At 55.6% G+C, this 27,030-nt stretch overlaps 1 protein-coding gene and 1 long non-coding RNA gene across 5 annotated transcripts in view; both read right to left on the reverse strand.

Moving 5' to 3' along the window:
* Positions 1–22,224, reverse strand: part of CHST15 (carbohydrate sulfotransferase 15) — a 59,870-nt gene extending 37,646 nt beyond the window's left edge. The window contains exon 1 of one of the 4 annotated variants that reach the window (XM_058671377.1): positions 22,102–22,224. The gene's annotated coding sequence lies outside the window, so the exon portion shown is untranslated. Of the gene's footprint in view, positions 1–21,391; positions 21,985–22,101 lie in introns of those variants that run through there. The other 3 variants (XM_058671378.1, XM_058671379.1, XM_004580190.2) reach the window with 3 other exon arrangements.
* A 2,289-nt stretch (positions 22,225–24,513) lies between these two features.
* Positions 24,514–26,133, reverse strand: LOC131481668 (uncharacterized). Its single transcript, XR_009246491.1, has 3 exons — positions 26,032–26,133; positions 25,585–25,650; positions 24,514–25,320 (listed from the first exon to the last, which is right to left on the reverse strand). It is a non-coding gene; the product is annotated as an uncharacterized LOC131481668 (long non-coding RNA).
* Positions 26,134–27,030: the final 897 nt, after the last annotated feature.

A 27,030-nucleotide genomic window follows, 5' to 3' on the forward strand; every position in this document is an offset into this window, starting at 1 on the left:
CCATCTGTGGCCCATCTGTTTGCAGTTTGTTCTGCTTCGTCCCGCCCCGTTTTCAGTTCTTCCAGCCCTTCAGGTAAATTTCTGGATAAAGCCAACTGACTCCATTTTCCACCCTACACTGCCACACCCTGGGTCCTGAGCTCAGGATGCAAGAAGAGGAAAACTACCAAGCCCTCCTCTCTTTGGGTCACTTCCACTCCTTTCCTGTAAAGGAAATTTGGAGACGCTTCAAAAACAGCAAGAATCCAGAGTCGACTTCAAAACTCAAAATATTTTTCTCTTTCTCTTGTTTTCACTCCCCTCAACCACTGCTTCCTCTTCCACGCTTCAGAAAACACACATCAGCATCACCAAGGCAGTAGGGAGCCCCTCATATGATTAACGTGGGATTTTGCCGGTTTCCAGGGGATAGGAGCTGGATTTTTATGTTCAAAGAAGTGTACATCCCATGAGACCACTGGGCTGGTTGCACTTTGAGACTTGCCAGCTCTCCTCCAGAAGAGGCAGGGGGAGTTGAGATGGAAAGAAAAAAAAGGGTGCCTTCCTAGGTGGCAGGTGGAGGGCCTGGCACCAGAACTCAGCAGTGCCAGCATCCCCTTCTGGGCAGACATGCTCTCCCCCTTAACAAACTGGGTCTGAGAAGCAAGCTGGCATGGTCACAGAGCCATGTAAGATGATGGTTTTTTCCAAAAGTTGATAAAGGGGATTATTGTCACCACTGATGACATCTGAGATGGTCCTTGGTTGACTCTGAAATATTCACACCCAAAACCTGGAACACAACCTTTTCCCCCAAGAATGGCCTAAAGTGACATTTCGTGACCTCAGCTGCCAAGCCCCTTATTCCCAGTGTGGCCCAGCATCCTGCCTCCACCAACCAAGCCCAGCCCAGCCCAGCCATGGCTTCCTGAGACTGCACAGCCGGTGTATGTCACCGCAATCTCAAGATGCCTCCTCCACCCCACCTCTCCTAAGGGCTGCCTCATCACAGGTGGAGGTGGGTGCAGTGCACACAGTCCAGACTCTCGGGCTGGACTTCTCAGGGTCCGGTCATGCAGCCCTAACTGAGGAGGGACAACACACCCCGGACCCCACTCTCTGCACTTGCGTGGAAGGATGCAATCCATGGAAGGTCACCGGCAGCGCCCTGCAAGTCACTTAAAGTCAGCTCTGGGGAGCACAGACAGGAACCCAGGAACACGGTCCAGAAGCAGCATGAAGTTCTCTGATGTTGCTCTTTGCCACAGCTATTCTCTAGCCAGTAATTTACATTCATACCATTCAAACCACTGGCATCCTGCAGACTTACTCAGGCTAATTTGCTCAGCAAAGAAGCAACACACGTATCCAGCTTCCTAGGAAGCCACCTGCATGACCTCAGACCCCCACAGGAGGTCCGAGAGACCATCTCACCTCAAGTCCCTAGTCTCCCAGTAAGGAGCAGATCCAGGCAATCTGCCTCAGCTCAAAGCTGTCTTTCAAGTCTCAGTCACAGGGCAGTTAAAGAATGGCAAGCATGGAGCCATTCAGTGACAAAACTCCAACCCTGCACCACCAAATACCTCAGCAGGGAAACAAACCTAAAAAAAAAAAAAAAGTTAATATCACTTCCCCCAGGGCCAGGTAGGGTATTCAAACTGCATTAAGGGTTTTATGCAAACATGTAAAGTGGAAGTGATACGATGAAGCAATTATGCAGACCCCTTGAATGAGAGCTCCCAGAACCAGTGCCTCAATTAGGGAAAGAACTGAAGCAAAGAATTGAGCATATGGCCAGTTCCGGGAATAGCTCCCCAAGCTCCCCCTTCTCCCTGAGACAGACAGGCAGACCCAGTCCACTCTCCACAGCCCAGAGGGTCCTGAGTCCCGGGCTGGTCACTGTGGGGGCAACCTGGCACAGACTCATGGATGACCCTGCCCGGGCTTCATGGCCTGACGCTACACCCACCACGGTTTCTCATCTGAAAGATGAGGATGAAAATGCTAACATGTTGTCTACTGCAGCCACACTGAGGATGGCCAGAGAAGCATGGAAGGGGGCCCTGTGTTTTAGAACACTGGGTAACTCCCATTCACCCCACCACCTGCTCCAGGGTTTGTCTCGGGCTGCACAGCGCCACTATGAGCCCCTCAGCTTCATCCCATGCCAGCATCATGGAGCTGCACCAGAAATGAATGACTTTGCTGTCTATTACCAGGACTGCTCCTTTGCATTCTGGCCCCAAGAAAGACCGAAACACACGCTGCTGAATGTCTCCTGCATCTGCTGAGAGAAACATCACCGGGATCGTGCACAAAAATGCCCCTTTCATCACATGCCTTAATATCCCCGCTCTTAAAGGAAAGAAAAATCAGAGGAAACAGTTGCTTTTAAAGTGAGATCTTGTCTCATGAATCACTGCAAAGCATTCGATTATAAGAAACTCACATGTCAACGCCAAACCAGGATCATTTCTATTTCACAATGTCGAGGTCTTGGTGTTTGGAGTCTGAGCTCAAACAGAAAATCAGATCGGGACAAGAAAATCAGATCGGGCGTTTCCCAGGGCTCGGCCAGCGGGGGGAAGGGAGCAGGTATGAGCTGGGCAGAACTGGTGGGGGAGAGTGCAGACTTGTGGGGGGCTCCGCCTCTCAGTGGCGAAGAAAGCAGCCCTGCCACTGCACTCCCAAGCGCTCAGCCTGGCGAAGTGGCGAGACTGCGCCACATGAGCCACCGGGCCAAGCGGCAAACCCATACCAACCAACAGGCCACTGCATTCCCACATCCTGCACCCAAATTTAGACAGAACTGTGTCCAGCTGAATTCTGCAGGTTCAGCTCTTGAGCAAATCGATGCCACCCAGACCAGAAATACTTTCAGGAAATGCAAGTGCCTTGCAAAAGTTCAAGTTCATCCCTATTGTTTTCAGGCTTCCCCACCCCATCAGCAGCCAGGGATGAGAAAGGGCCCAGGTGCAGCACCATGGGGATGATCAGGTTGGCCCTGGGCTAGGTGGCAGGGGGGTTCGGGGCTCTGGCACATCTCAGAATGCTGCCACCCCCACAATGAATACAACATCAAGGTCACTGAACACAAAAGGACAACGCAGGGAAAAGATGAACCAGCAAAACCTATGCCTGACAGAAGGCAGAAGACGGCTGAGAAGTTCCGAGTACCTGGTTTCATGTTGAGGAAATCAGTGTCAGCGACTCCTAACGGGGGCTGTGGCACAGAAAATCCATGGCCAGGGGCACCAGGGCACAGAGGCCAACCTGGGGCCTGGCCATGCCAGTCAGCCAGCCAGCTGAGCTCTCCTGAGCAGGGATAGACACAGACATTGCTCTCATCTGATACCAACACTTCCTGTGCCCCAGGCTTGACAAACCAAGATTACACATCAGAGGGCAGGAAATGAGGATCACAGTGAAGGTAAACAAGATGCCCCAACCCGGACATTCCCCTGAATAGAAGCCTGAAGGACTGGGCATGAGGGGACCCCTTTTCCTGGGAGATATAAGAAAGGCAACATCACCAGCGTGCTGACAGGAGCCAATGACAGCGGGTGGCCCTGTCAATGCAATGTCAGAGAGGAGATCTGTCATAGGAAGCAGTTTCTGGAAGTAAAAGAAAAACTCAGACATTTAGAAGCAAGCTGGATGCCCATCTGAGCACCCTGGAGCCCAGAGCCCAGAATCCAGCTATGGGTCACCTGGCATTAGGTGTCCTCGTGCAGAGTAAAGTTTGCAGGTCCATCAGAGATGGCTGAGGCCAGCCGGAGGGCTTGTCCGGTCCCCTGCAGCAAAGTCCCAACACATGGTAAAAGCCATGGACGAGGGCATTGGGCTCCATGAGGTAACACCTGCTCCTGCATCGCAAAGCCTGTCCAGGTCACTTTCCCTGCTCGGGCTCCCAGCTCAGATTTCCCACCTGCACACATCCCTGTAGGCACAGGTGATGGTCCCAGTGACTGGCTCCCTGTCATTTGGGGTGTGAATGCTGAGGAGCATTCCTGGGGTCCCCCAGCTCTTCCTGTCACTTGGGGCGTGAGTCTGTTAATAGGAGAGCTCACATCATCAATCTCTCTGTATCTCTTGAATAATAACTTTTTTTTTAAAGACACAAACTAGAAATCTCAGCGGTGCCATTTACAAAGCCAAAACGGGAAATCGCATCACATCTATTCACAGCAGAAGAGACAAACATAATTCAGGCTAGAACCCCATGAACGCGGTGGAGTACACGAGTACAGAGGCAGCCTGGGCCCATTTACACCCAACACGATGCATAGGCAGGCAGGACGGTGGGTCCTTGGGTGGGGGCTGGGAGGGGCGATGGCTGCACAGGTGGGTCTGGTCATGCAGAAACATCACACCATACACTCCATGGCTGTTCCTGAACATAGATGTGTTACATCCCCATTTAAAAATAGCTAATAAAAAGAAGACAAGTTGTGCTGAGCTTCTGCCAGTAAGCTACAGGGAGAAGCAAGGGTGCGAACATGACCGAACCAGGGCAGTCCAGCCCTTTGGCCTTGACCATGAAGCCAACGTCCTCCCACCAGAACAACGCCCATTTCCTGCCAGAGGTGCCAAGGCAAAGACTCCTCTATGCGTGCAGTTAAAAATGGCCCGGGGAGTTCCAAACCACTTAGGGCTTATTTTACAACCCAGCTTGCAGACGGCCAGCTAATGACCTCCAGCTGCCAGCGACGTCTCGACGGCTCCATCCGAGCAGACTCAGCCAGGAAGCTGTAGCCAAGGCCTTGTGTGCAGCCACCTGCAGGCTGGGCACGTGCAGGGCAGGGCCCAGGGCCAAGGTGGGGCTGTGAAAGGGACAAGGCCCATGTGGTCTTCTCTGCCTCTCTCTGTAGAAGACTCCCACAGGAAGGCGCTGGGGCTGGAAGGCTGGCCACCGAAGCCATCAGCAAGTCTCTGCTCTGCAAGCTGCCTCCAGAGAACTGACCAAATTCCCTGGTGGAGAAACCCTGTAATCCTCAGTGCTAGCTGGGGAAACCCAGCTCCTCTGGACACAACAGCCAACAGGTACTAAACACATAAGGAGACTTCAAAGAGCTTGTGGGGGGAAGGGAATTACAAGATACACTTATTTCAGTTCAAAAAGAACTTTGAAACCCAAGCATGCAAAGGACTTTCCAGAAGTTCACAGAAATCTGTATTATGAAAACACTATGCATTCATTTCAAAACTTTTTTGCACCTAAGTACACTGATCATTTAAAAAAAAAAAAAAAAAGCTTGCTTAATTATTTATCGGAAAGGCAGATCTGACACAGAGAGAGGAAGAGATCTTTTATCCGCTGGTTCACTCACCAGGTGGCTGCAACAGCCAGGCCCAGGCCAGATCTATGCCAAGAGTCTGAAGCTCCATCTGGGTCTCCCACACGGGTGGCAGGGCCCAAGTACTGGGCCCATCTTCTGCTGCTCTCCTAGGCACATGAACAGGGACCTGCACCGGAAGCAGAGCAGCCAGAACTCAAGCTGGCGACCGTGTGGGACTGTCACAGGCTGTGCCAAAATCCTGGTCCGCAAACTGATCTAATTCCATTTCTCCATGAACTTCATGACATCCCCTCAGATATGCCCCCTGACTGTAATGGCCACAATTTGCGGTAGAAGGAAGCAAGTGTTGGGGTCAGGGAGGAAGGAGTATGCCAGTGTAAACTGATTTAGTCTCAATTCTGAACCTTAAAGGAGAGAGCCACAGCCCCAGGCACCTCACTGGGGAACTGGGTCCAAGTCCAGACACCCCTGGCTGTATGCTCTGCCCTTTCAGGAGGCTGCCCAGGACCCCTTACACTCCGCTCTGGCTTTGGAGTTTCCCTCCGGCAGGCCCCACACCCTGGCCACATGGGGCTCCCTGCACCCAGCAGCTCCATCACCCAGCACTTGACAAGGACTTCTCCATATCATCTACCCCATCCCCCAGACTCTAAGCTCTGCCAGGGCAGGGCCTGGGCACACCCGCTCACCACAACTCGGAGAAGCCAAGCTAAGCTCCCAGTCTGTGTCCCTCTGTAGTCAGGGCTTGCTGAAGGGAACGTCAGGGCTTCCCACGCATCTGATTGTCCCAAGTCATAAAAAGAACTGAGCATAGCCATGTGGCCAGGCCTCAAGTCAAACCCCAAGCCAGCCCTTGCTAGCTGGGCAGCCCTGGACAAGTTCACCAACATCTCTGAGCTTCAAGTGGCCCTTCCAGGTCTCCTGCCTGCCCCATCCCCTTTGATCTTGCTCAATTCTTTCCATGGCAGGGACACTAACAATGCCAACTCACAGGCCCTATAGGCACCCAAGTCATGCGCTTATGAACAGATTCCAAGAGGTGCGTGGCAATGAGAGGCTCTGAGACACACACAACTGCTGCCTCCAGGCACATCGTGAGGCCTGCAGAGGGGGCCAGATGGTCAGGGCGCACCATTTTGCTCCCTCTCTTACGCACAGATTTCTGGGTGAAGGTTTTGAATGACAATCATTATCCAAACCATCTCAGACTCCCACCCTAGGTAGCACAAACACAGTTGCGTGCTGTGGAATTATTTTCCCTTTTGAAATAGAAGACAATGCTGGTGGCTATCTTAACAAGGAAATCAATCCGTTTTGCCTGTGTATGCTAGGTGCTTGCTGGGTTTGTTCTCTCGCGGAGCTAACTGTTGGCTGAATGATACTCCTCCTCCCGAAGAAGCTCCAGTTCCAGACCACAGAGGTCCAACACAGACCCCCTTCTCACCCCCTACCACCTCTGCCCGTCCCCCTGTCCTCCACACCTGCCTTGGGCAGCTCCAAAGCCTCTAGGGTAGCCACTTCCTGTCCCGCTTTCTCTCTCCAGCCTGGAGTAGGAACACCAATTTCTTTCTTTCTTTGAATGTCACAGCCCCATTGAGAGCCATGGGTTTGGGACAATGAGAGGAAGAGAGCCTCCTGGCTCCGAGTGAGCCCACATCTCCAGCACTAAAGGAGGACAAAGGGAGACAATCCAGTCCCTGGGCAGCTCACTCCCCCGAGACCCTTCCCCGCACAGACCTGGCTCCCTGCTTGTGTTCTGGGAACAGTTCCAGCACCCTCCCTCCCCACCCTGGGAAAGGTAAACCTTAATCCTCATTCAGCAGTCCTGGCTCCCATTTAAAACCTGCCCAGTCATAGCTCGCTGGGCCTGGACCCCCACCCCTGGCTTTGGCAGCTGGCCCAGGATGCTTCCAGCAGGAAAGGGCGCCCACTGCCCATGGACATGGCCAGGCTCACCATGCTGGGAGAGAACAGAGACCCAGCACACTAAGGGGTGGGTGCGCTGAGCAGCATGCTGTTCCGTCCCCAAGATGCGTGGGGAGCCCCTCCCCACACTCAAATGCTGGCATTCTCCATGACCCAGGAATGACCTCAGTGACATCCTCCAAACCCCGGGCTCCCCCATCCTGGGACTTTCCATTGGGCTTGGAGGAGCAGGGGCCACTGGGGGTGAGTCTCCCCCTCTCAGGGTGCAAACACTAGGACACAGACACACACAGTTTAGCAACTATCAGGGGTGCTGGGCAATGCCCATGGGCCAGCCTCTTGCGAAGGACCAGACTTAAAGTTTAGTAGACTCAATTCATCCTTATCCTCTCTCTCTCTCTCTCTCTCTCTCTCTCTCTCTCTCTCTCTTTCTCTCTCTCTCTCTCTGTTGTAGCCCTCATCCCCATGGATTCTGAAGGATTCAGAGCTAGACTGTTGGCCGACTGGAAAACTAAACAAGCCCCAAGAAAACCCATCTGCAGGCAGGGATATTCGCCCCTGGGTGGGTCCAGCTCAGCCACTGTCTCCTAGCTGTGTCCTTGGATCAGGCACCTTGCCAGGCTCCTAGAAGCACAACCAGGGACACAGACATGGCAGTCCTCTTGCCCTTGGACACTTACAAACCCACTGCTGGTACAAGCTGCTAGGATGAGCCCAAGATCCCAAAGCCAGCCCTGCCTGTGGTGTGGTCCATGCAGTCATGCAGGGTCCCCTGCTCTGAGCTGTCCCACACTTGGTTTAATTCTCCGCTGTCTCCAGTTTGAAATTCTTCATGATTTTTGAATAAGATGCTCACATTTTCATATTGCAGTGGCCCTTGGAAACCACACTGCTGGTCTGGGAGACACCTCCAGGGTCACACAGGTGGGACAACACTCCTCTCATTCCCATCCACACCACAGCCAGAAGCAGACGCCAAGAGCAGAAGCTTCCACCACTCCCAGGAGTGAGGTTAGCAAAAGCCATTTTCTCAAGCCTGTGTCCTCACTCAGATCTGTAACAGTATCTGCTGATTTCAAAAATCCGGGACCCTTTAATTTATCACGCTAATGTGATTATACATTCATCCCCGGAGTCTAGGCCAGCTCAGGCCGACGGCCCCATCAGGGAAATTTATGAGTTGAGGCTCACACTCTTCTGGCCCCTTTAAATGGGGAAAGCTTTGCCTGGACCAGGCATGGCACTCAGTGCAACCAGAGGAAACAGCTGCACCCCTCCAAGGCGCCCTGCTCTGCTAGTTTTCATAATTCATCCCAAGCCTGCACAATTTAAACACCATTTACACACTTGCTGAATGCTTTTGTCCCAGGTATGTCTCCCAGGCAGGGCTGCCCAGGGGGCCCCACAGGAGCATGTCTGGATCCCACAGCAAGTGCACGACTCGCTACCTGCGGCCTTTGCGTCTTTGAGAAATCAGTCTGTAGGGGGTTCATTAAAATGCACCAGAACACACTTCGTATGGGACCACGGCTCCCGTGGAGCCCGATGAGCTGCAGAAATCTCAGGCTTCCAAGCAGCTGCATGGGCGGGCGAGATGTTCCGCACGCATCTCAAGTATGTCCAGCTCTGCGAGCACAACACTGGGTCTCTACCCAGAAAGTCAACTGCACCAGATACGAAAGAGACATGACAGGCAGCCCTAGATGATGCCTGGTATGGCAGGAAAGGAAACAGAGATGTCAGGTGAGCAGCCCAAGCACGCAGCGCAGCCAGGGAGAACAAGGGCCAGATGGGGCACAGGTCTGGACCAAGGAGGAAGTCTGAGAGGATGCAAGCGCTGGCCAGAGCAAGCAAGAGGCAGCTCCGGAATGCCTGGGTTCAAGGCCCAACTCTTCCACTACGTAGCAGGAGCTTTGAGAGTGGGGTAAGGTCAGTCTTCCCATTTATAAAAGGAACTACGATTGTATCCACCTCAGAGGCGGCTGGGAATATGAACTGAGATAAAACTAACAAAACTGAGCACATGCTGGGGCCTTCACAGAAGGCGTATTTGGAAAAGGCCCTGGAATGTGGCATGGGATGTCTATTTTGGCACATGAAACTTCGAAACCCATGGATACAAGGTTCAGGGAAGCCATGCATTATGAAAGTTTGCATGGGCTTCAAAACCCATTTGTACCAATGCAGACTTATCTCTTAATCCCACGTTTTGAAGCCCCCTCATACTTGCTACTGACTATCCTCAGAATTGAAGCTGTCATTTCCCTGCTTAATGTTCTGTTCTGCCGAAGCGTTCTTCACAGCTCCAGATCTGGGGAGGAAAGTTGTGTGCACACACTGGGCATGGGGCACCTACCCAGGGCATGTGGGCCCCAGAGCAGGTGCAGGGAATGCAACAGGTCTGTTTGCTGACCTGAGGGAGATGCATTTTAACTGACAGCCAATGGGACAGGTCTAAGTGCTAATCTAAATTAAAATGGGGGAGATTGTCAAATGCGTCCCAATATGCTGTGGACCCCTGGATGTGGTCAAATTAGCATGCAGCAAAAAAAAGCCTGTGGCTTGGTTCACTGTGTTGTCAAGTTGGACAATGTGCTGGGGTGGCCCAAGATGCTGTATCAGCGGGAAGCTGGGTGAAAGGTACAGGAACTCAGCTATTTTCCAACCCCCTGTGAGTCTGTTATTTCAGAATAATAGGAACGAAATCCAAGCAGCCCCAGGGAGCCCCAGAAGCTGGAGGGAGCTCCCAGCCAGTTCTGAGCCTGTCAGCACAGTCCCAGCTGGCAGGCAGTGTGGCCTTGCCTAGACGCGGTTGATGCGGGGAGGAGTCTCTATACAAGTGCTCGGAAAACATTTTCCTCTTATCTCCTCCTTTACTAAAACATAGGGAAGTGTATGTCTTTCCCACTGTTGGAAAATTACTCATCAGCAGATCCAAGATGGAAAACCATGTCCCATGGCTCCAACCACTGATAAACAGCAAGCAGAAAATGTGGCGAGGTTACATCTCAGATAGGGCTGCCCAGGACAGGAGAGAAGGGAGGGACACCGTCAGGGCAGACTCTACCATGGGTGCCAGGCATGACGTGCCCATGGAGGAAAGGCTGGCATTAAGGGACAATGACCGTGGATGAGTCAGAGGCTATGCCGTGCTTACCAGCTATGGACGCCGTCCAGGGCATCGCAATGGAGGACATGGGAAGGCAGGGCACACCCCAGGGTGACTGCAATGACCCGGGTGACAGCAGCACCTAGGCAGCGGGGACAGCGTGAGAGTTTGCCCAATAGCAGACAGGCAGCTAATGGCAAGAAAAGAGCAACAGGAGAAAGATCTGGAAGCAGCAAGGGCATGAGGAGGCACTGCCCTTAAGTAGACTCGAGGCAAATCAAGTCCCAAGGAAGGGCCAGGCAGGCGGGCAACGCTCAAGAAAGCAGTGCCAGCCCAGGGCTGGCGTTTCCAGTGCCAGAACCTCATGTGGAGCCAGGCATCTGAGAAGTGTCAGCAAGTTCAATCCCACAGCCCATGCACACTCTGGGACCCCATAGCTGTCCAGTTCCCTGCGTGGCTCCCAGCTCCGGAACAGCAGTATGGGGCAGAGACAGAGGAGAAGGGCCAGGCCCCCACCTGCGCCTGTGGACAAGGCTGAGAGATAAGGACACGTCACCCCCACTCTGCAGGTCTCCGTGTCCCCTGCTCTAGCAGAGGGTGAGCAGGGTGGGGAAGCAAACGGGGTGACGTGGAAGCCCCTTGCCTTCCCCACACCACAAGTCAAGGTTCTCTATGATCAGCACACCTCGGCCCCCACCTACCTTCCCTCTTCCCATCTATCCAGCCACTCATCCAATCCTGTGTCCCATGGTCAAGACCCTGAGAGACACACCTGCTCTGTGCAAGGGACAGAGGGAAAGGAGGGGATGCCTGGGCCTCTGCCCTGGGCAATAGCAGGGAGGCGGGCATGAGGTGAGGCTAGGCCAGCCTCAGGGAACGGGAAAACAGGTACACAGGCCCCCATCTGCTACAGAGTGAGGAAAACATAAGTCAGCCCCCTCCGGGGATCCAAACTTGCAAGGCAAAGACAGCATTCTTGAAGCCTCAGCACAGACTGGGAAGAAACCAGGCTGCCTGCAGGGGCACTGGACTGTTTCTTCTGTCCGCAGTGCTGGCCAGGGCAGAGCTGGAAGCACACCTCCAGGGGTTCCAAGCATGGCCGAGCCTCACCAGTGCCCCTCGGCACACATGTAGGTATGCACACACACACGTGCACTCAAGTGCACACTCATACACACACATGGGTATGCACATCCAGAAGGCCTCCTGCAGCAGAAGTGAAGCAGGCCCACAGAGTGTGTGTTTCCTCCAAAAGTCCCCAGCAGATCCCCCACCAGCACTCCAACTCAGGGCCACTGAGCTTCCTGTCCGGCTTCGTTCCTCCGTTACCATCGTCACGAGACTGCAAAGGATGTGCGAGGTAACTGCCGCGCCAGCCAGCCTTGTACCCACAGGTCCAGCCGACCGCAGAGCCCACATACTGCACTCAACGCATGCAGACTTGCCTCCCCGGCACAATTCCCCAAACCACACACCCTAATGACAATTTCTGCCATGTCTTCATGGGATCAGACAGGATGTCATCTAGGGGCAATTTAAAGCAAGCAAGAGTGGCCGGCATTTGGGGTACAGTCCCTTGTGATGCCAGCATCCCAGATGGGAGTGCTGGTTCAAGTCCTGGCTGCTCCACTTCCTATCCAACTCCCTGCTAACATGCACGGGAAAGCAATAAAAGACACCCCAAGGGCTTAGGCCCTGCACCCACTTAGGAGATCTGGATGCAGCTTCAGGCTCCTGACTGCAGCCATTTGGAGCGTGAACCAGCGGCTAATTTTCTGTCTCTCTCCCTCTCTGCCTTTCAAGTAAACAAAATCTTTTAGAAAACAATAAAGTACACGAGAGGTTCCTGGAAACACTGCATTACAGAGACTTTAGCAGCCTCAGATGTGGGGATCCCAGATGGGCCTAGAAACCCATAAAACCTCAACTGTGAGACCTTGAGAAGCTTAACAGCAGAGCATTCCTAAGCAGAGAGAGTAGGCAAACCTTGTCTCCCTCGCTGGAACCCACCCGGGACCTGGCGGCAAAGCTGGCCTGGGGCTGAGCTAAACCCCAAGACTGCATCCCCAGAGCCTGGAACCCAGCTCCAGGGGGGCTCCAGGGGGTCTCCAGGCCCGCCCCTGCAGAGTTCTTTCCGTGCTGTAGCCTGTAGCCCAGCATGATTCTTTTAAAAACAACTCCAACACGTAGCCTGGAGTCACAGTCACAGTCCCTTGCTTATGAGTGGGGCCAGATCAGATAAAATTTCATTCTCCGAATTGGTTCCTAATTGAATTATCCCCAGGATAAGCGAGTCGGCCTCTGCTGCTGCAGGGAAGGAGAACTGGAAGGATGCTGGCACCACAGGCCGGGGCTCTCACTGGCAACTCATGGAGGATGAGGCATTAAGCAGTTAGGCGGGGGGCCTCTGCTGGGTCACAGGAGCGCTCCGACCTCGGGCTGAGATCAGGGCAAGGCCATGACCCTCTGTCCACCAGCCAGCCTGCATGCATTGCACCATGTCCAGCAAGAAGCAAACCTGGGTTTTTACCTAGAGTTTGGAAAACACTAGCAGTAACTGATTTGTGATTCCAAATTCCCGGATTCTATCCTGACTGTAAGAGCCCTCTCTGGACCTCAGTTCCCCCATCTACAAAATGGGGCTGAGCAACGTCCACCCAGAGTCCTCTCGGACTATTCAAGATCTTGGCCAAGGAAGTGAAAAGGGGGACCAGGATCCCAGTCGAGCACCAAGCCTTCTCCAGGGCCAGGGAAAAGGCATACAAAAACAAATACATCAAATACACAGCAAACGTGTGCATACAAAGGCTGGCTGGCATTACTCCCAGGAGCCAAAAAAGGTGGAGATGGTGTGACTGCCTGGCAATCAGCACAACTGTGATCGAACCAACCCTTGAGACATTACTTGGCCACGAAAAGAGACGAACCGTGGCACATGCTACAACACAGATGAACCAGGAAACACTGAACTGGAAAGAGGAAGCTGGCCACAGGACCACATGGTATGGGGTCCTACTCACAGGCTGGGCACTGCCAGAGGTGGAAAGCACGGGTGGGCGTATTTTCACTGGGTGAATTTTGCATCGTCCTCACTAGGGCTGTTTAAAGAACAGGTTGAAGAGCTTTAAAAAAAGTCTGTCGTGTGAATGTTTTTTCAGAGAGAAAGATGTGGACAGTTCTACGGCCTCACTTGGGACCCAGAGGGGATTCTGAGCGAGCAAATCCGCTTCTCTGTCTATAAGCAAAATCGCTGACTCCAGAGTGGGCAGACCGGCGTTCTCCAATCGATCTGTTTCCGTTTTAACGGCCGAGAACAAATTTGTCTTCTCACCCTCCACCTGCCATGTCGTTTGATTTTCAATGCATCATTTTTATTCTCAGAGTCCAGCCTGCCCGCCTCGCAGGGCCCACAGACCCTGCAGCCACACTGCCCACCCACGAGTAAACACTCTTCCCGCTCCGTGTTTCTGATGAGGTCACATCTCCGAAGCTCTCGCCCCTGTGCTTGGCCATCGCATCCCCCATCTCATTTCGCACTGCACCTGCTGCTGAGCCGTTACAAATAGCTTCCCCGAGTCGGACAAACCACAGGGCCAGGCCAGTGCCTCTCTCATTCCGATCATACTTGTCTGTCCTTGTGGCTCCTTGCTGAAAACTCCCTCAAGCAAGTCCCAGGAACCTCAAAGCCCTCATGCCTCCTTGCTGAAAACTCCCTCAAGCAAGTCCCAAGAACTTCAAAGCAGCCAATTCCTCTGAGTTTCAACATCGTGCCCTCTAGACTTACTGGCCCAAAGTGGCCCCTGGATGGGGACTTTCTGGAGCACATCATCTTTATGAAAACAAGCAGGGTCACGTCATCACATGTCGGGCTGGTGGGGTGGTGGCATGGCACAGAAAGAACCATGGTGTATTTCCACGGTTCGGCAACACTCAGAACACGCAGCATGCAGCTCTCCACGGCTACGCCCAGACAAGCCTCTTTCAGACAAGGCTCGGTCCCCGCCTGGTCTCAGGGTCACCTGGGAAACCCCGAGCCCGACACTGGAAGGCATAGCTTGGGGACGCCAGCCCAGGACTCTCTCCACTCCTCTCCCCTTGAGCCACTTTCCTCCTTTGTTTCCTCTTCTTTGGGGGGCTCAGCACCCCCAGGACCCCGGGGTAGCAAAGGCCCCCACACAAGCAGATGCCTGACACGCACCTGTCCTTGGTAGGCTGCAGATGGCAGAGGGAGGACAGAAGGCCTGCGGGGTCCTGCCCCCAGGACTCAGGGCTCAGTGGATGGAGGAGGAGCTGTCCCCACCAGCGAAGGGGTTCCCGGGTTGGCATTCCAGAACTTTTTGCTCCATCCACCAGGCTGCAGGAAGAATCATCCTTGGGCAGAAATCCAGCATGTGGCTACATGACATGGGGGTCCCCAGGGTGGCCAGATGACCCTGCAGCCCCTCAGGTGGTAACCCTCTACAACCCTCTGTCCCCCAACACTGCGTGGCTGCCACTAGGAAGTCAGAAGTGCATGTCAGGACACCTCCCACTTCCTGTTCATGAGGGAGACCCTGGGGTGGATAAAACAAGCCTGGGTGGCCGCATGGACAGTAGGCAAAATTTACACAAACAGAATCACACACCAGAGAGCAATCCCCGGCAGGCCAATAGTCTGATGGTGGGTTTGGAAATTCCGGTCTGTAAAAACATGCACAGGATGCAAGTTATACTTTTAATGCAAATATTTACATTCCAAACAAAGGCGCATGGAGCATAAAGACACAGTATTTATAACCACCGTAGGAAACCCTAACGGCCTCCACATTTCTCACTTCAGTAGCCAGCTCCTGCTCACAGTCCTCCAACACTAACCAAATTTCCAGAGTCGTTTTCCATAAGACTCTTCAGACACAAAAAGCTATGGCAACTGCCTTTTTAATTGACCCGGAACCTAACGCTCAAAGAATCCAGGGTCATGACTCCTTTTGCAACTCAGTGGCTAGGATCAACGCTACCACATCTAGGGTCCTCTCTGTCTGCTGGGGGCATGCCCTGAGGCCTGGATGATCCCACCTGCCTTTTGACTCAGCACACTCGATCCCTGCGCAGCTCTGAGCGGCTCCGGCTACGAGCCCCAGACACTGTCCTCCCAGGGCAGCAGGCCGTGCCCAGATAACCAGAACCTAGAACCACACAGGCCAGTTCTGGGTTGACACCTCACAGAACCGCAGGTACCTCTGGGGGTTGTTAGCCTTGGACGGGGTGGGGATATGGCAGGAGTGACCCACAACCGTTGGCGTGCACAAGGAAGCAGGGGTACAAGGCAGAGGCTGAAGGGACAGCTCCCCCTGCAGTGGCTGTAGAACCAGAGTGGGATCACCATGCCAGGGCCCAGCTGGCCTGGGCTGGCACAAGTGCAGACCAGATATGACCCCATGGAGCCCCAGGTGAGGTTGTCCGGGCCCAGGGGTAAAGTCAGTCCGTTCCTCTGCTCCGGGTAGGCTGGGTTCCACTCAGCATGCAGCACTGAGCCCGGCTAATGAGGGCAGTGCTCAGCCAGGAGTAAGGAAGCTGCTCCCCTTGGGCCTGAGAGCACTTTCCCACAGCAGAGAACAGCTGCCGCTGTACCCCTAACGGTCCATCAGCCCCTACCAGGCCAGGGCCCAGCTGAACTCTCCATCTTCACCATGGGGTATCCTCCTAGCCCCTCCTGAGGGCTCCTTTCACATGGACGATGCTCTGCCTAGCCCCTCCTGAGGGCTCCTTTCACATGGACGATGCTCTGCCTTGCAGAAATCCCCTGGTCTACACCTGGGGACGTCAACACTGCCCTAGGAGGGTGGGGAGAAGCCATGGACACACGGAGCCCAGCCCCGCTTCTCCTCCTAGCTACATGGAATAATCTGCCCAATGGCCCGTGAGGTCCCTCTCCCGCTGCATTGGGTCAGTCACGTTGACTGCCATCAGCTTAACCAGGAACCAACACAATGGACCCCACTGGGCTCCCCTCACTCAGCCAGAAGACATGATTCAGTTTGGGTAGCTCCCTGGAGTCCTAAATTGTGTCCACTCTACCACTCAAATGACCTGACCAGGTAGAGTTTATTTGTCTCATTTCACAGATGGGGAAACTGAGGCACGAGTCACTTAAGTATCCAAGGTCTCAAGAGTAGAAAGAAGACTTGAATCCATGCCAGCGTGAAGTTCCTCTAAGTGCCCACAGGATCCAACATTTGGGCTAAAAGAGGTCTTGTTCACCCAGCACACAGCTGCGCAGAACATGGAGGGGCTGGCGGCGTGTCCTGCAGTGCATAGGAACTGAGGGGAAGAGAGGCCACTTGCAACAACGCCTGGGACAGTGCTACATCTTATGTCTTCTGCAACCACTCAGCAGCGGGCAGCTCCCCACAGGACCATGGTACAGCAGAGAATAGAACTGCCCTGGGCCCTGTAGCCACCCCAGGAGAGACGGAACCACCACCTATCCTGGGTGCCCCCCAACCTGGGCACAACCACTGTCCTCATTTTAACCACATGGAGCAAAGCCAGATTGGTCGACACAGATCCCGTTTTAAGAGAAAACGTGAAGCCAGCAGCAGACCACAAGACAAGCACAACAGGGCCGGCCTGGCCTAATGTCCCACCCGCGGTGCAGCGTTTTGCAGGCACCTGGGAGGCTGGGCTGCGGGTTTCAGTATTTCCATCACAAACTCTGGAAAAGCTCCAAGTCTTCATTATAATGACACCTCCTGCTTTTGAGGAGCTGCCAGCCCTGCTTTCTTCAGAAACTTAAAAGGCCAGCACCAGGAGGAGTTCTAGAAATTCTAAGAGGGGGTGTCCGGGAGCACCTGCCCCAGCCAAGAGCCCCCAGCCCCACTCCACCACACTCTGCTCAGAACTCCTTTCAAGCTCAGAGAGACACGCGGAATGAGACATTCAGACAGGAGCCCCCAGCATGTCTCTGCCCACTCGGCTTACTGCTCAGCAGCTCATGTGGAACACGGCTAACCCCCATGGCCCACCTGCACCTCCGCTGAGCAGAGGGGGGCGGCAGCTGCTGGTCCGCCACCGCCTTCCATGCACGGGTGGCCAGATAGGGGAAACTACCAGCCCAGTTGACCCAGGTGCAGTCCCAGCACCCAGGGGCTTCCCACCTTATACCCTCGTAGGCGCCCTGAGAGCGGTGCCTCCCTCCCTAAGACATGCCTGTGGGAGGAGCCTACCAAGAGTTCATGAAAAATCCTGCTACAAAGACCCACACCTGGACTTCAAAATTCTTTGCACCAAAATACATCCATCTTCCAATTCTATCTCCGAGAACTTTTGGAAGCACTATTTTATATATAAACTGCGTGCAATCTCAGGCCTGGAGGCTGCCCTCCGTCACTAGCCATGGGCTTCAGGGCTGAAGCACAGCCCAGGAACCAACTGTCCGGCAGCGTTCCCAGCGCTAGGGGATCCAGCAAGCAGGGACAGGATGAAGTCACTACCCCAGGTGCCTGGCGGGCTCCCCGGAGGCCCCCCGGAAGGCGCCTGGCAGCCATGTTATGTAACTGTGACTTGCACCAGCCCCGCCCCGCCCACAAATCTGAGCACTGTGCTCTGTGCAGGGGGCTCTGCTCTCTGCCCCCATGGACTCCCGGGGAGACCCAGAAACACTGCTGCTGCTTTGCCCATTCCTCCGCACCTCTTCCAAAAGACATCAGGATGAGAAACCGCTTCCCACTTGCCTCCTCCCCCTAACTCAACCACTTGCTGATTCATGCCTGCCTCCTCCCTCGAGAAGCCAAAATTGCTCCCTGCCGCCCACCCGCCTCTCATTCCCTTCCTTCCTACGGTGTCAGTCTTGGAGTCTTCCTGCTATCTACCCCCAGACAGCGAAGAGCTTGCGGTGTGCCATCTCCGACAGCATCCCCCACCCCACCTCGACAGGAGGCCAGGGCCGCACCTGTACAAGCCCAGCACAAGCACAGCTGCAAACAGGAAGGGCCACAGCACAGAATGCTGTCTTCCTCCCCCACACCCACACTTCCACAGGAAGAGCTGCATCCTGGCCCGGAGCAGCACAACACCCAGCTTCTTCCTGCAGGACATTCCGACTCCAGCCAGCCAACTGCTGCCTCTGTGCCTCACCTCGAGCCAGGGGGACATACCAGTCACTTCACCCCAGGGCCAGCTGCTACAGGAGACTCCACTCCACAAAGCATCAGACCCTAACAGTTAGGAACAACAGAGTTAGCCTTGGAAGTAACATCATCACCCCAAAGACAGACCTGGGGGTGGGGAGACAGGCTGGGACCCTACGTGGCTAGACTGACAGTCCCCCACAATAGCACTCCCAGGTCAGCCACGGCTTGAAATTTGGTTTTTAGAGTTGGACCTCCCCCGCCTCCAAAGGGCACCTCTGCCATGGTGGTTTGCAGATGCCTGGGGAGACTCTGCGTATGACCTCGGGAACAGCTGCCCAGCCATAGGGAGTATCCAGCCCTCTAGCAGCTTCTCAGAGGCCCAGCCAATGTGGTGCAGCCAAGGACTGCACCCACTTTCCACTTAGCCAGTGGGGAACTTGGACACCAGGCTGCATGCGCTGAGCTCCCAGTTCCACATCTACAATAGGAGGCTCCTCCCACTCCCCCTGCACCGTGCATCGTGCCCTTGTCCACCTGTCCACAGTGTGCTACCAGCCTTCTCCAAGCACTCCCCAGCCAGGTTTGGGATGCCATCAATCCTAACTCAGGAGGCTCAACTGTGGGGTTTACTTGGCAAAAGCCACAAAGTTTGGCGCATACAGCAGGAATTTACGGAGGAGCTGCGGAAGGAGCCAAGGGGGAGAGGAAATCTAGAGGGCCTGATCTCTTGCCTCCACCCGTGACCGGGCACCAGGGGTGCCCGTTCTGGTTTAGTCCCTGGGCCTGTGGGACTGTGATGCCAGCGCCCAATATATCCTTCCAGGCCAGACGGAGCATTGCAGAGCTCTCCAGAAGGCTGTCACCCCAATCCCTTATTAAAATTTTGGCCCATGCTGACATATACAAGCTGTAAAATTCCCTTGCACTTTAACAAGACTTGTCCATTTGTTTCCAACAGGCCAAAGCTGAGCGTATGCTGCTCCTGCAGGTGGCAGTCAGTTCCAGACAGCCCCAGGCCAGCCTCTTCCCCAAGCCCCTCCATCTGCAGGGCACCTGCCGGCTTCAGGCAGTCTCAACCCAACAATAAGTGATGGTTTCCCCAGGACAGGTTCATAAAGCCCAGGGCCAATGCGGAGTTTCTTCTCTGCACTTTGTCTAAACAAGCAGCACTCCCTCTCCAAGTCCCAGCCTGGCCTCCTCCCCAAGCCTTCTGGCAAGGGTCTGACAGGTCCTCACCTTTCCTGGCCAGGGACCCAGCACTGTCACTCTAGCTCCTAGGGCAGCTGTTTTCCTTCCATACCGTTCTCCTCCCAGGTTGCTCCCTACCGCCCGGTCAGGTCCATGGTTCCAGCACCGGCATTCTGATCATCAAAGAAAAGCAGGGCACGCCTGCTTCCCCACACCCTGTACAAGGGCCCAGATGGATTAACCCTGCTCTTTCACGCACAAGCAGCAAACACATTGCCCATCTCCTTCAGGGACCCTGGCACCTGCTCAAACAGCCAGCAACCTTGCAGGACAAGTCAGGCCGGGGGGCTCCACTCCCAGCTCACCTGGCAGACAGACTCCTGGCAGGCCACTGCACCTGCTTAGTCTCCCAGCCAGGAGGTGACTAGGAAAAAAAAAATCTTCCTGCCAACTCTCTGATGAGCCTCACAGAGAGAAACTCATTTCATTAAAACAATCCAGCTAAAAGGGGTTTCCAGTCCCTGGCTGTTTGAAACAAAATCGCAGATATTCTCTACAGCTTCATCTATCAATCAAGAGATCCTGGTTCTACACAGTTTGCAAAATTAATCAGCACTGCGTTCTGAAAAGAAGGAGTACTGCTTTTGCAACTAGGAAAGGGATGAAATGGAGATGAATAATGCGTAAGGACCCGCAGAAATTGTGACCCAAATCCCTAGGCCACAGTTTCCTTCCGGGACCTCAGGAGGTTTCGCACCACTCAGGGACCCCTACTGGGAGACGGGACTGAGCCACCACGCGCAGCCTCAGCGAGAAGCTTCCAGAATCAAAACTTCATTCCTGAAACCTCAGCACCCCAAGAAACCCAACTGACCCACCGGCAGGAACTCAGGGGCGGCAGGGTCGAGGGAAAGTGCTGCTCCAGGAGCCTGCCCCAGCCTCCAGCCTCCAGGGGCCAGCAGGAACACAGGGTCCGCGGCTACCCGTGCTGCTCCAGCCGCCCCGCCGGGAGCGCGGAGCGCAGGGCGAGTGGGCAGCACCGGCACTGGGACCGCGACGGGGCGGCCACGCAGCGCTGCCTGGAGGCAGGCTGCTGCAAAAGCTCGGCACGCAGAGAGGCGCGCGCGGGCCGGCCAATCGGTTCCCCAGAGGAGTCGGAGACGCCGCTGCAGCGCTCCATTCATTGCCCCTCACCTCCACCACCCACCCCCCCAACGCCAGGTTCCCTTTGCCCCGAGGCCGCCTCCCAGCGATTCCAGGGGGCCCCACCCGGACCAACTGAGCCACGATCGCCACCCCCCGCCCAAGCCCCTGCGTCCTCTCCATCGGCACACACAGCCAGGTCGGGGCCACCGCAGCCCCGACTCCCCACAGCTCCCCTACCCACAGCCCGCCTCCCCAGCGCCGCCTCCCCGCGCGCGGTTCAGACCTGTCGTGCTCGGCTCGCCGCACCCAGGCAGCCTGGGGACGCAGTGGAGAAGCGGAGAAGCGGGCAACTCCCGAGTCACGCCGCCTCGGGAGACGCGGCAGGGCGCGGGGAGGGGACTGGGACGGGGGACCAAGAGGAGGGTGGACGAGGAGGCGGGGAGCAAAAGTTCAGGCCGCTCCAGGCTTGGCCGCACCTAGTCCCCGAGGGCTCCGCTCCCGGAACCGGGCCCCCAGCCATGCGCGCCCGAGACCCCTCTCCTTCCCTACCAGGGAGGCCGTAGGACCGAGGTAGGGTTCCCGAGGCGGCACCCGAGCCCACGTCCCGGAAGAGCGTGCCAGATGCCCCCTACCTGCCTGGAGCCACGCCTGGGAACTTCCCCGAAGTGCGCGGGGGTGAGGACGCACGACCAAGGCGAATCCCTCTCCCACACGGTGAAGACAACGGTGTCTGCGGGTTCCCACCTGCAGCTCCTGGGACCGGGTGGTGCGGGGGCGCGGGATTGCGACTCCCGGGGCTGTTGTGCTAGACTGCGGGCCGGTGCGTACCGGCGGCGTGCGTCCCTCACCAGTCTCCAGCTATCCACAGCGCCACCACGCCATCGTCCGGCCCGCTGTGCCCGAGCTCCGGCCGCGTTCTCTTAGGGCTTGGGAGGGGGGCGTGTGAGCCCCAGCGGCGGCGCCGCCTCCGGGCAGCCGTTCCAGCAGGGTCCCCAATCGCGTTGGGCGCCCGGAACTCGGCCAGGACCCGCCGCGAGGGGACTCCAGCCGCCGGGGACGGCGAAAGCCTCGGGGAAGCCAGGCCGAGGGGCACGGGGCCCAGACCTGCCTGGGCTCAGCGCGCTCGCAAGTTCATTGTCTGCCTGGGCCGCCGCCGCTGCTGCTTCTGCCGCCGCGCCGGCAGCGCCGCGGGAAGTGAGGCTGCGCGCAGTCTCCGCCGGCTCGGACTCGCTGCGCCGGCCGTCGGCCGCCAGCCACACCGCTTCCCCGGAACCGGAGGGGCCCGGGACCCGAAGCCAGACCCTCGCCACCCCCGCCCCGGCACCTGGCACCCAACGCGTACCTGGATAGCCCGGCTCCAGTCCGCGAGCCTCTGCGGCTCCGGCTCCGCGGGAGCGCGCCCAGCCCCGCGCCTGGTGCTCCGCATCCAAGGCGCGTCAACCTGCTCCTGGAGCGCAGGCTGGAAAAGTTTGGGAGTGACGTGCAGCTGGCGAACCAGCGTCCGAGGAGAACCCGCCCCCCGCCTGTGTCGCGCGGCCACACAGCGTCCCGCGCCTGGAATGCGAGGCCAGGACCCCGCCCCCTCCCCTTCCTAGGAAAGGCGGCTGGTGGGGTGCGGTGCGCTGCAAACAGGCAAACCGAAAGCCCCCCCGGCCTGGCAGGGGCCGCGCACCGGAGACATTTTTAAGGAACTTGGCCATCTGGAGCCATCCTATACATTGAGATTCAAGGCCGCGGCGCGGGCGGGGGCGGGAGATGTTGGGCGCCCTCTGTTGCATTTTTGTATCCCTGGAAGGCTGGCCTGGCTTCTTGGCCCAGCTTGTTGGTGCCTGCGAGACCCCAAGCGCCAGAGCCTGTCGCACTGGCCTGGAGGCACCCTGCTCCAGCCAGAACTGAGTTAAAGAGAGACACTTTAGAGGGTTGGGGCAGGAAGGGTGCTTGGAGCACACCCCCTCCTACCCACACAGACACCGTCTTTCAGTTAACAGGTCAGAAGGACAGGCAAAGAGCCTGCAGCCCCTTGACGACATTGCCAGAGCCAGAGCCGAGCAGCCTTTGCCTCAAAGCCTCGGGCAGTGGAACTCCAAGCCCTGGCTAAACTAGAGTGCTCGGCTTGACGGTTGGAATGGTGACGGTTGGAATGGTGACGCTTGGCGCTGCCTTTCCCTTTCTCCCCTGTATGGCTGGCGACTCCTTCTACTCCAGAATCCAAAAGCCACCCCAAGGCCCTCAACTTGAGCTGAGAATCCATTCCGACCATCTATTGTAGAGGTCACAATCAGAGGTTGTTAACTGCAGATGGGAGCGCTCACCGGAGGGGCCTTCCCTGAAGCTTCATCTTGTTTCCCTGCAAAGAATGCCCCCTTACAGAAAACCTGCAAGGAAAGAGTGCCGTGGCAAAGAGGCCAGCCCTGGAGGCCAAGCCCAGCTTGCTTTTTTCCACATAGACTCCACTTGGCGGGTTTTGTCCTTTATTATTTCTTTAAACAAAAACCTTCTTCTGCAAATACAATGAACTGCTTTTTGCAAGGTTCACAATCCCCGATAGATGCCGACGCCATTTTTCAAGGTCTCACCCGCGTTGTGGCTTGGGGCTTATTTATGAGTTTCCCCCAGAAAAGCCTGCCTTTCAGTGAGGTTTATAAGCAGGAGTAATGGCACAGGGAGACACAGTGCAGGCTGCTGTTCAGGAGGCCAGGCTGTCCACGCGTCTGCGAGCAAGGCCCTGGGCCAGGCAGCTGTCAGACCCCAGTGTGCCCCGGGTAAACACAGGGCCGGGTCTGTGGCTGCAGGAGAGAAGGAAATCCCATGTCCGAGCGGGTGAGGGCCCTAGTTCCTGCTCACCACTTCCCTCTCCCTCCCACAGACACATGCCTGTCCCAGAGCCGGGCACTGGGCCCCCTTGGGTCAGTGTCCAGCACAGGTGTCGGAAATGGCAGCTGACGTGGGGCACATTGTTTGGAAGAAAAATCACAGTGTTGCCTAAATTGGGATTCCCCTGGGGACTGCCTGGTGTCTTCCTCCCCGTGCCCAGAGGTCACCCAGAGGATCATCCCCACTGCCAGGCGCCCCTCAACGTGAACTGCGAAAATGACCCTGGAGTTGCCCATGGGAATGTGAGTCGGAAGAGCTGAAATGTCCATGAGCCTGCAGACGTGCTGGAGAGGCAGAGGCCAACAGGGGGCCGTGGTAACTCGTGGAGGTGACTGGGGAAAGTATGTGGATAATTTGGGAAACCAAATAGTTCCCCCCTCGTGTGTGCATGCACGCGCAGGCATGTACGGCACTCTGACACCCCATCACCATGAAATTCAATCTCCTGGGTTCAAATTCTGCTTCTGCCTTGGGCAGAACAGCTCTGTGCTTGCCCTGGTGGATGGAATTCTTCCTCCCCTGCCTGGCCTTGTGGCACATCCTCATCCCGCACAGCCTCCAGCTGTGCCGGCTCTACTTCCCCCACCCCTTAGCTTCGAACTTGCCCTAGACCCTGAGCCATCACTGATTGGAAGTGGGTCAGAGGCATGAAATGTGCTTGCAGGACTGAACTTGCCTGTGTGCATTTTGGAGAGAAAGACAGCGTCCCGAGGCGCAGCTGCCTCTTGGGTTCACACATGCGCACACACGGGTTAGATTTGAACTCAACTTGCCCCCGGACTCAAAGTGGCTGCCGCCCACCTACAGAGGCTTAAACGGGGGAGGGGGGAGACCAGGAAGGCTTGTGCTCCTGAGCCACTGAAGACTGGGGTCACGGCCTCAGCACTCCTGGGGCAGCCACTGACAGGCATGTGGCCTCAGTGGGTGCTTTGAGGACTGGAGACAACATCTAGGTGACAACAAGAGCGGAAAAGTTTCTGGTAGTAACCCTGTTGAAAATCATGTCACGATGAGCATCACATGGTGTTTGCTAATGGATTCATTGATTCAGCGAACAAATGTGCCTGTAATTAAGATACCATGGAAGACAAGTGAAGGACATATCAGAGAGTGAGAAGACCAGGGCCTGCCTGCAGCCTGCATGCATTCATTCACTCATTTGTGCAGGGGGCTAGGAGCGCTCAGCAGATCCAGGCTCTGCTTCTGCCACTGGGAAAGGCTGTGCCTGAGTGCCAGCGAGGCCTAGACACTGATGTTTCCAGCACCTCTGCCACCAGTACCGACCTGCTTCCCACCCCGTGACTGACAGATTTAGACTGCTTGGGAACTTGAAGTGCATTTCAATTGCATAAATTCAGAAATACTCCAGTTAGGCGGATCCCTTCTACAGTAATGCATACACTAAGTGCACCTGAAGCAATTTTGGAATGCTAATCCATCACAAATCGACAGGAAATCCGGGTCCATGTGAAAATGTCCTACCCCCAGTCTATACCATCTACCAGAGTTTGGAGAAAAACAGCCAGCTGCTCCTCGAGGCTGGGCCCGGGGTTCTGCGTTGAAACCTTCAGTGGACAGGTGAGTGGTACCGCTTGTAAGTAAACGTCCAGCTCAGGCACGCATGAGAGCTAGCTGATCTAACAGGGTTCCTGAAAGTTCAGAAGGGTGCACCTGTTTCTGCGACAATCTCTGAAACCAGGAGAGAACGAATCAATGGGTGATAAAATAGACCAAACCTCAGCTACCACCTCCCGAGACTGTTGCTACCAGATGTTAAAGGACAGCGCCTGTTAACTTGCTGTTTTAAGCCGCGTCACAGACATTTTGCCAATAAGGCAAAGCTTACAACTGGTAGCATTTCCACTCGCTTGCTTCTGTCATGAGATCTCCAACCCTCCCCACAGCTAAATGAGCTGGTGGCTCAGTAACTTTAGTCCTGAATGTGAAATACCTGAGCCTTCTCAGTGAATCTCATTCTGATTCAGGGTTCCACGCAGTCAGATGTCACAAAGCGGTGCTGACAAGGATGACAGCCGTGAGGAGGGTCACATGCCAGTCATGCGATTTGCTTCCTCCCTTCTGGGTCCAGCCCAGGCCTGCTCCACCCCACAGCCCCAGCCCTGTGAGGGCCCCAGCTCCAGTTAATAACATTCCTCCTACCAAGGCTGGAAAAACACTGAGGAATTTTTTTAAATGCAAATTTCCAAGTCCCTACTAAAGATTCTGTCTTAATGCATTTAGGCTGGAAGCAGGAATCAGATAGTATAGGGTGGTGCCTGGGAATCTGACTTTTAGCAAGCATCACCGCCGACCCACAATCCCACCCCATCCACAGGCCCAGAGAAGTTTGTACCTGGGTCCTCTCAGCCTTGGACTACGGCCCTTGCCCTCCACTGACCTGTCCCTCCTACATCCCAGCTGGGAAAAGTCAGGATCATCTCCCTTAAGGTCCCCTGATGAGCAACCTTCATTTCATTTGCAAAGTTTCACAGGCATGTCGGAAGTGTGAATGGCCAGAATTCTCCAGAGAGCCAGCAGGATGCTATGTGCATGCATGGGTGGGTGCTAGAGTGGCTATGGAGACTGAGAAATTTGGACCCAGGAGGGTCAGTGGCGTGGGCCTGGGTCCAAGCCCAGCTCCAAAAGCAGGAGACTGAAGTGCCTGCTGGAGGGCAGCCAGGCAGAAGAGACAGAGTCGGGGTACAGATGGAGAGGAGCGAGATAACAAAAGTAAGAGAGAGAGGAGGGGTTTCCCTCCCTTGGCCATTTGCTCTGCTCTGACCCTCGAAGCATCAGAGGACCCCACCCACATCGGAGGCATGCTCTGCGTGACTCAATCTCCTGATTCAAATGCTATTCTCACCCAAAGACACCTCACAGACACACCTCAGAGTGACATTTGCCAGGCCCCAGCTGACTCATGGCCCTGTCAGGTTGCCCTATAACAACCACCCCAGAGGCTGCTTAAAACCCAGCATCTGTTCCCATCCACCCAGCTAGCTCACTCCACTTCTTCACTTGCTGAGCAGGCTCCAGGGCTGCCCAGCTCTCACCCTCTGAGCCCACCGGCTGAAAAGACCCAGACAGCTGAGCGCCAGGAGCCAGACCTGACCAGGATGTGGAGAAGCCAGCTCAGCAGGCGCATGCTTCTCCTGTATCCGCGAGAACCTGGCCTGAGAGAGGGTCCCCAGTCCCAGGATCTCCCCACGCAGTCACAGAGAAGCAGTTGACACCCTGACGGCCTTTCCTCTAATCTGGTTTGGAGGCCCCTCCCCGGGAGTGGCCACACACATCAGAGATTCCAGGAGAAAGATGTCAGGATGCTCACAGCATGCCTTTCACAGGTGCATCTTGATCCCAGGACCAGGATCACTCTCCCGGGAAACGTGGAGGTGCT

This window comes from Ochotona princeps, chromosome 13 (genome assembly GCF_030435755.1).
Source record: "Ochotona princeps isolate mOchPri1 chromosome 13, mOchPri1.hap1, whole genome shotgun sequence".
Taxonomy (NCBI): Eukaryota; Metazoa; Chordata; class Mammalia; order Lagomorpha; family Ochotonidae; genus Ochotona; species Ochotona princeps.